This window comes from Mus caroli, unplaced genomic scaffold, assembly GCF_900094665.2.
Source record: "Mus caroli unplaced genomic scaffold, CAROLI_EIJ_v1.1 scaffold_17532_1, whole genome shotgun sequence".
Taxonomy (NCBI): Eukaryota; Metazoa; Chordata; class Mammalia; order Rodentia; family Muridae; genus Mus; species Mus caroli.
Genome location: NW_018388554.1, coordinates 15180 through 22051, shown reverse-complemented (window position 1 = coordinate 22051; position 6872 = coordinate 15180). Strand labels below are relative to the sequence as shown.

The 6872-nt window shown below is 38.7% G+C and overlaps 1 pseudogene across 1 annotated transcript; it reads right to left on the bottom strand.

Annotated features, from left to right (window-relative positions):
• Positions 1 to 830: 830 nt before the first annotated feature.
• LOC110287678 lies at positions 831 to 2824 on the bottom strand (annotated as a pseudogene). The gene has a single exon (XR_002377239.1). The product of XR_002377239.1 is annotated as an ATP-dependent RNA helicase DDX3X-like (transcript).
• Between the last annotated feature and the right edge of the window lie 4048 nt (positions 2825 to 6872).

Below are 6872 nucleotides of genomic sequence, written 5' to 3'. Positions count from 1 at the left end.
GTCTAAGTAGATGAATTCCCCTAAAACTATTTCAAGTTATCAGACCTTTAAACTTTCCCTGTAATAGCATGCCCACATTAGGCTAGCCCACGTAGCTAAAAATCTGTCTAAACATTGAAAGAGAAACTGCTGTATTTACTTGCATTAAATTTGGGAACAGTGCTTTGGATGTATGCATGTATCCACACATCACCTCATCATGACAGGAATAGCTTGTTTAAAGACTATTATCAGGTTCTAAATACATATCCAAAATAGAGTGATCAAATCAGAACTTTTAACTTAATAACAATGTGCCACATTAGAAATTAATTCCATTAATATGCTTGAAGATGTTTGTTGTTTGTTTTCCCCAAATCTGAAAGTATCAAAAGCCTTAAGTCAGGCTACCACTTGAGTTTTCCATTATATTATTTATGAATGAATCATTGATTCCTGTTAAGTTGTATCTCACCTTTGTTCCAAGGTTTGATTTTAGCCCAAGTTCAGTAAATTTATTTTGTCAAAAACAATTGGAATCTTGAGCATTACTGAGCCAATGGTACATCAAAATAAAAAAGATGTCTAAAGATAAATGCACAGTACATTAACAAACAGATGATCCTCAGTCACAAAATTAAAAATGCAGTTTGGGATAGGAGTAGGTGGGAGGGGAGTTAATCCAAACTACAGGAATGAGTTCTTCACACCACCTTCAGAACAGGGCTGCTGATTGTTCCTTCCATCTTTACTTGTGACATTGAGATCCCTTAAAAATATCAGTGGAAAGTTACATTTGGTAATGCACTGCAAGCTCTTGAAGCTACACAAGGTAGAGTCTGGCTAAGCTACATGTGGTTTCCATATTAGCTTGTTTGGCAGGATGACCTACTTTGTAAGCAGGCTTAGTTACCCCACAAGTCAACCCCCTGGGAGTTACAATTTCCTCCATATTCATCAGTGTTGTAAAAGCCTCCATAGCCACCTCCACCAAATCCTTTGCTGCTGTCATGGCCACCTCTACACTTTGAATGCTGCTTGCACAGCTGCTGCTGAAGCTGGGACTGCTGACACCACTAATCTGTCGATAGTCTCTGACACAAAACTATCCACTAAATATACAGGTCTTAGAACGTTCATGACTGCTGCCTTTGTAGTAGTGTTCAAAAGTCATGTTTTCTAAACAAGATGGCACTTCTTGTTTTGCTTCAACAAGAAGATCAAGTAAATCCCTAGTGATATTTATATTCCTTTCATTAAAGAATGAGGTGGCAAGACCAAGGCTTCCTGCACACCCTGTACGACCTATTTTATGCATATATTCTTTGATATCACTAGGTAAGTCAAAATTAATAACATGCTTCACATTTGAAATATCCAATCCTCTTGCTGTAGCCACTAGAATTGGGCTTTTTCCTGAGCAGAACTAGTGAAGATCCTCTTTCCCATTTCTCTGAGGACCGTCTCCATGGATACTGGTACAAGGATATTCTTCATGGTATAAGAAATCCTCCAGTGAATCTGCCCCCTTTTTGGTCTCCACAAACACTAGAGTCAGGGAATCCTTGTATGTTGCATTTAGGAGGTCAAGTAGAAGTGACCTTTTCTCTATCTCCTCCACCCAAACCACTTTTTGTGTGATGTTCTCTGAAGTACACCCAACTCTTCCTACAGCCAGAAATATGTGCTCATCTAAGAAATCATGGGTCAGCATCTGTATTTCCTTAGGAAAAGTAGCACTGAACATGATAGTGTGGCAAACACCTTTTGGAGGCATAGTGTCTTGTTCAACTATTCTATGTATCTGAAATTCAAACCCATATCTACCATCTTGTCAGCTTCATCTTGTACCGGGTATTTGCAGAAGTCGAACCCAATCTTTCCTCTCTCCATCATGTCCACTAGATGTCCTTGAGTGGCTACCAACAAGTGGCATCCACATTCTAAGTCTCAAATCTGCTGACCAATTACAGCACCGCCATAAACCACACAAGGACGGACTCTAGATAAGTATGAGAATTTTCTGGCTTCCACATAGATCTGCACTGCCAATTCTCTCCTTGGTGCAAGTACCAAGGAGATTGGATACTGTTTACAACATCCATATCTTTCATTTTCCTTCATGGCCCTCAGAGCCTCTCCTGGACCATCAGCATAAATCTGACTCAAGATGTGCAAGAGAAATGCTGCAGTTTTCCAGAGACTGTTTGAGCACAAGCCATCAAGTCTCTTTTCTCTTTGATAATAGGAATAACATATTTCTGCACTCTAGTTGGGCTAGTATAACAAGTTATCTCAATGTTTTCCATAAACATTTCTCCCATCTCAACATCACCAAAACTTTCAACGTGTGTAGGGCAGTTGTTACCTGTTGTTCAATGGGGATGTCACCATATTTCTAAAAGTTAATCCCAGTATTGCCTCCAGAAAAGAGCTTCTGTTCCAAGTGTTCACTTGGTGGGAGTGGCTTTGACAAGTTTTCTTCATCTGATTTGTCACACCAGTGACTATTCCCACCTCTTTCAAATTTGCCAAAGCCACTTCTAGCTTCTCAGCTGCGAATGCCAACATATTCTCCCCGTCCATAATCATCAAACCTTTCCCTTGATTCACTTCCATGATCACCAAAGGAGCTAGACTTCCCTCTTGTGTCACCCCATGATCCAAAACTTCTGTATGAATCCTCATCTTTACTAGACCTCCATCTTAAAATGCCTTTGCCATAGGATCCTTTAGTAGCTTTTCTGTTACTTAAATGAGGAGGGATATAAAGCCTACTTGCTGTACTTCCTCCAGTCTGATTATCCAAAGAGTTCAGGTCTAAGCCAGCAAAATGCTGGTCCATCCTGAACACATTGTCCACTGCCTCATGACTTATCCCTGAAGAGTAGTGAAAATTTGGAGTCTTCTGCTGCTGAACAAATTCTGGCTTTAACACAAAGGCCCTCTCATGGGAAAACTGCCATCTTGAAGTGCACTGTGCAGCCACTGATCTTCTCCTCTACCATTACAGTGCTGACATTATAGGCAATGGAACATCTGGCTTTTAATTTTTTTAATTTATTATTTTCTTAAGTTTTCTTACATGCATGTATCATGTACTTGCATGTGTCATATACTTTGCTTATATATAACCATTTTTCATTCCAACATTTTCATCTGCTACTTTCATGTTTTAATTTTTTGTGCCTCAAGACTTGTTGTATGGGTGAAAGTTACTTACTTGTTTCAGGACAGTGTGGTGGTAACTAAACCATGAATGACTAAGAAACCCCTTCTCTAATTTCTAGAAAGTGCCTTCAGGCACCTTAAGAGGGCTGGCCTCTTATAAGTCTCACATTTATTCATGATTCATAAGCAAAGCTGAACCAAATGATGTGTTCTCCATTGTGCTGTCTTCCACTCTAGATGTTGTATTTATGGTGGATATAGTACATGAAACATTTATGTATTTTTATGTATCATTTATGTATCTTTTGAATCATTCATGTATTTTTCCTGAGAAAAGTATATCTGTTCTCAAGAAGTCACTTTATCTGGGTTTATTCAAGAGTCTTCCTTGCCATGGAGATTTTGAAAATCATAAAAAATTTGGATGGACATGAAGTTCTCTTCACACACCTGCCCCTAAGCAAACTCAGAAACAAATATATTTGGGAACCTATCCGATTACAGGTGTCTTCCTATATGTAGTCTACAGGACATTGCCCTATAAATATAAAATAATAACAAAGTTAGTTGGCCTAAAACAACAATCTTTTATAACACACACATACAGTAATGCAATATAGTGTTATGTAATATAAAAGACATATAAGGATCAGACCTGCAGATCCTGAACAATGCATATAAGCTTCCCTTTCAGCACCCCATATACCCTTCTTGGTGAGTCCTTTGAGGTAGCCACTATCCTCTGAGAAGTTTTCTATTCCTGGTGCACCTCCATTCTATTGTGACCGCTCTGTTGACCTTCAACAGACCTGTGACTCCTGAACCATACAGACCTGCTGATCCATTACCTACAGCCCAAATTAATGGATCAGAGGCCTGCTATACATGTATATATCATGGTTAATCCCACTCCCAGACCATAATACAAGAACTTGCAGGAACCAAAGCCACTGAGATGGCTAAATTCCTTAAAAGAACATAATCAACAAATGCCAGGCAGTATCACAAATTCAGTGCACAACTATCATACTACAGCAAACTGTCCTAACACAACTGAAACACAAGAAAAAAGACCTTCAAGCCAATTTTATATAGATTATACGGACTTTTAAAGAGAAAATGTTAAATCTCTTAAAGAAGGAATAGAGAATCAAAGAGGTAGATGTCTTTAAAGGGGAACAAATAAATCTATTGAAAAAGTACAGGAAAATACAATTAAAGAGGTAAAGACAATAAACAAAACAGTTCAAGACCTAAAAATCGGAAATAGAAGCTATAAAGAATATAAACTGAGCAGATCCTAGAATGGAAAACTTAGGGAAGAGAACAGGGACAACAAACATGTCCTGCAAACATTACCAACAAAATACAAGTGATGGAAAGAAAATCTCAGTTGTGGAAGACACAATAAAACAAATTGGTATATCAGTGAATAAATTTATTAAGTGTAAATTTTTCTCAATACAAAACATCCAGGATATCGTGAAATCCCTAACCTAAGAATAATAGGAATAGAAGAAGTTGAAGAGTCCAAGCTCCAAGGTCTGGAATATTTTCAACAAAATTATAGAAGAAAAAAATCCCAACCTAAAGAAAGAGATGCCAGCATTTCTTCCAGGGCAGACTGCTAGATAGCCTGCTCCCCTGAAGACACAACAGACTGGGCACCCCAGGAGATCCACTGCACTCAGGCCATATGGTAAGAACCCTCCTGAAGTTCCACTGTGGCTGCTAGGAACCCAGTGGACTCAGGACCCGTCAACCCCCAAAATCCCCACATTACTCCCTTTTGGATTGTGCTTTCTGCCAAAGCAGACTGCTAGCCAGACTGCACTTATGAAGCACCACATCCTGAGGTATCACAAGAGATCTGGGGCACACAGGGCAACTGACATCCCAGGAGATCTGCTGCACACAACAACTGACACCACAGCCTGAAAGCATCCCAAGAGATCTGCTGCACACAAGAGTACTGAGCAACTGATCTCTAGCTTGTATATTTCCCTGAAGACACCACAGTTTGAAGGCATCTCAGGAGTTCCTCTGAACACAAAGCAGCTTGGAAATCAATACCATAGTATGAAGACTTCCAAGGAGCTCTGTGGCATGCAGGACAACAGACTCAACAATATGAAAGCCTCCTGGAGTTCTGTTGGACACAGGTAAACAAAAAACACAGTTTGTGCCCCACACCCTCAAGAGAATAGCTTCACATAGGACATCAGCTTAACTGCTCCTCTGAAGCCTCAACAGTCTGAAGGCCTCCCAGGAGATCTTCTGAAGGAAAGGCAACAAATTAGAAGCTTCTCTGTCCCTCTGAAGATCTCTCAGTAGCAAAGCCCCATAGTAGGTCTGCTACAGCCAGGGCTGCAGGCCTAACAGGAGCCCTGAAGCAAACCAGGTAGAAAAGAAGTAGATTTCAGACAGAGTCACCCAGAACAGCAAACACGAGAGATAACCACATGGAAAGAGGCAAGCACATGAACATAAGCAGCACAAGCCAATATATGTGGACATCATAAGAACCCAGTTCTCTCAACACAACAAGCCCTGAGTAAACCAACATACTTGAAAACCAGGAAACTGAGCTAAAATCCTATCTCTTAAAGAGAGTAGATTCCTTTAAGGAGGATATAAATAACTCACTGGGGGAAAAACAATTAAATAGAAAGAAGCCCTTAAAGAGGTAATGAATAAACCCCTTAAAGAAATACAGGAAAACAAAATTAAGCAGATAAATGAATTGAATAAAGTTGTCCAATACCTAAAAGTGGAAGTAGAAATAATAAAGAAAACACAAATGGAGGCAACACTTGAAATAAAAAACCCAGGGAAAATGTCAGAAATTACAGATGCAAGCATCACCAACAGAATACAAGAGATAGAAACAGAATCTTAGGTGTAGACAATATTGAAACAACTACCAAAAAAAAAAAAAATCAAAACATACAGAACTTCTAACCCAAAACATACAGGAAATCCAGGACACAATCAAAGAATAATTGGAAGTGAGAAGAATGAAGATTCCCAGATCAAAAGACCTGAAAACATCTTCAATAAAATCATAGAAGAAAACAGCCCCAATCTAAAAAAAAAGAGATGGCCACAAATATACAAGAAGTCTATAGAACACAAAATAAATGGGACCAGAAAAGAAAAGCCTCTCTTCACATAATAATCAAAACATTAAATGCATACAACGAAGAAAGCATATTAAAAGTTGCAAAAAAAGGACCAAGTAATATACAAAGTATATCTATCAGAATTAAACCAGACTTTCTGTACATAATGCAACCTACAAAACAAACATAGAAGGAACTAGCAATCATCTCTCTTTAATAGCTTATAATATTAATGGATTCTCTCCCCAATAAAAGACATAACCTAACACTCTGGATATGCAAACAGGATCCAACATTTTGCAGCATAAATGAAACACACCTCAGTAACAAAGACAGTCACTACCTCAGAGTAAAAGGCTGGAAAAGGTTCTCCCAAGCAAATAGTCCCAAGAAACAAGCTGGAGTTGCCATCCTAATATCCAATAAAATAGACTTTCAACCAAAATTTATCAAGCAAGATGATGAAAGACACTTCATACTCATTAAAGGAAAAATCCACTGAGAGAAAGTCTCAATTCTGAATATCTATTCCCCAAGTGCAAGAGCTATACGAGCACCCACATTCATAAAAGAAACTATGTTAAAGCTTAAAACACACAT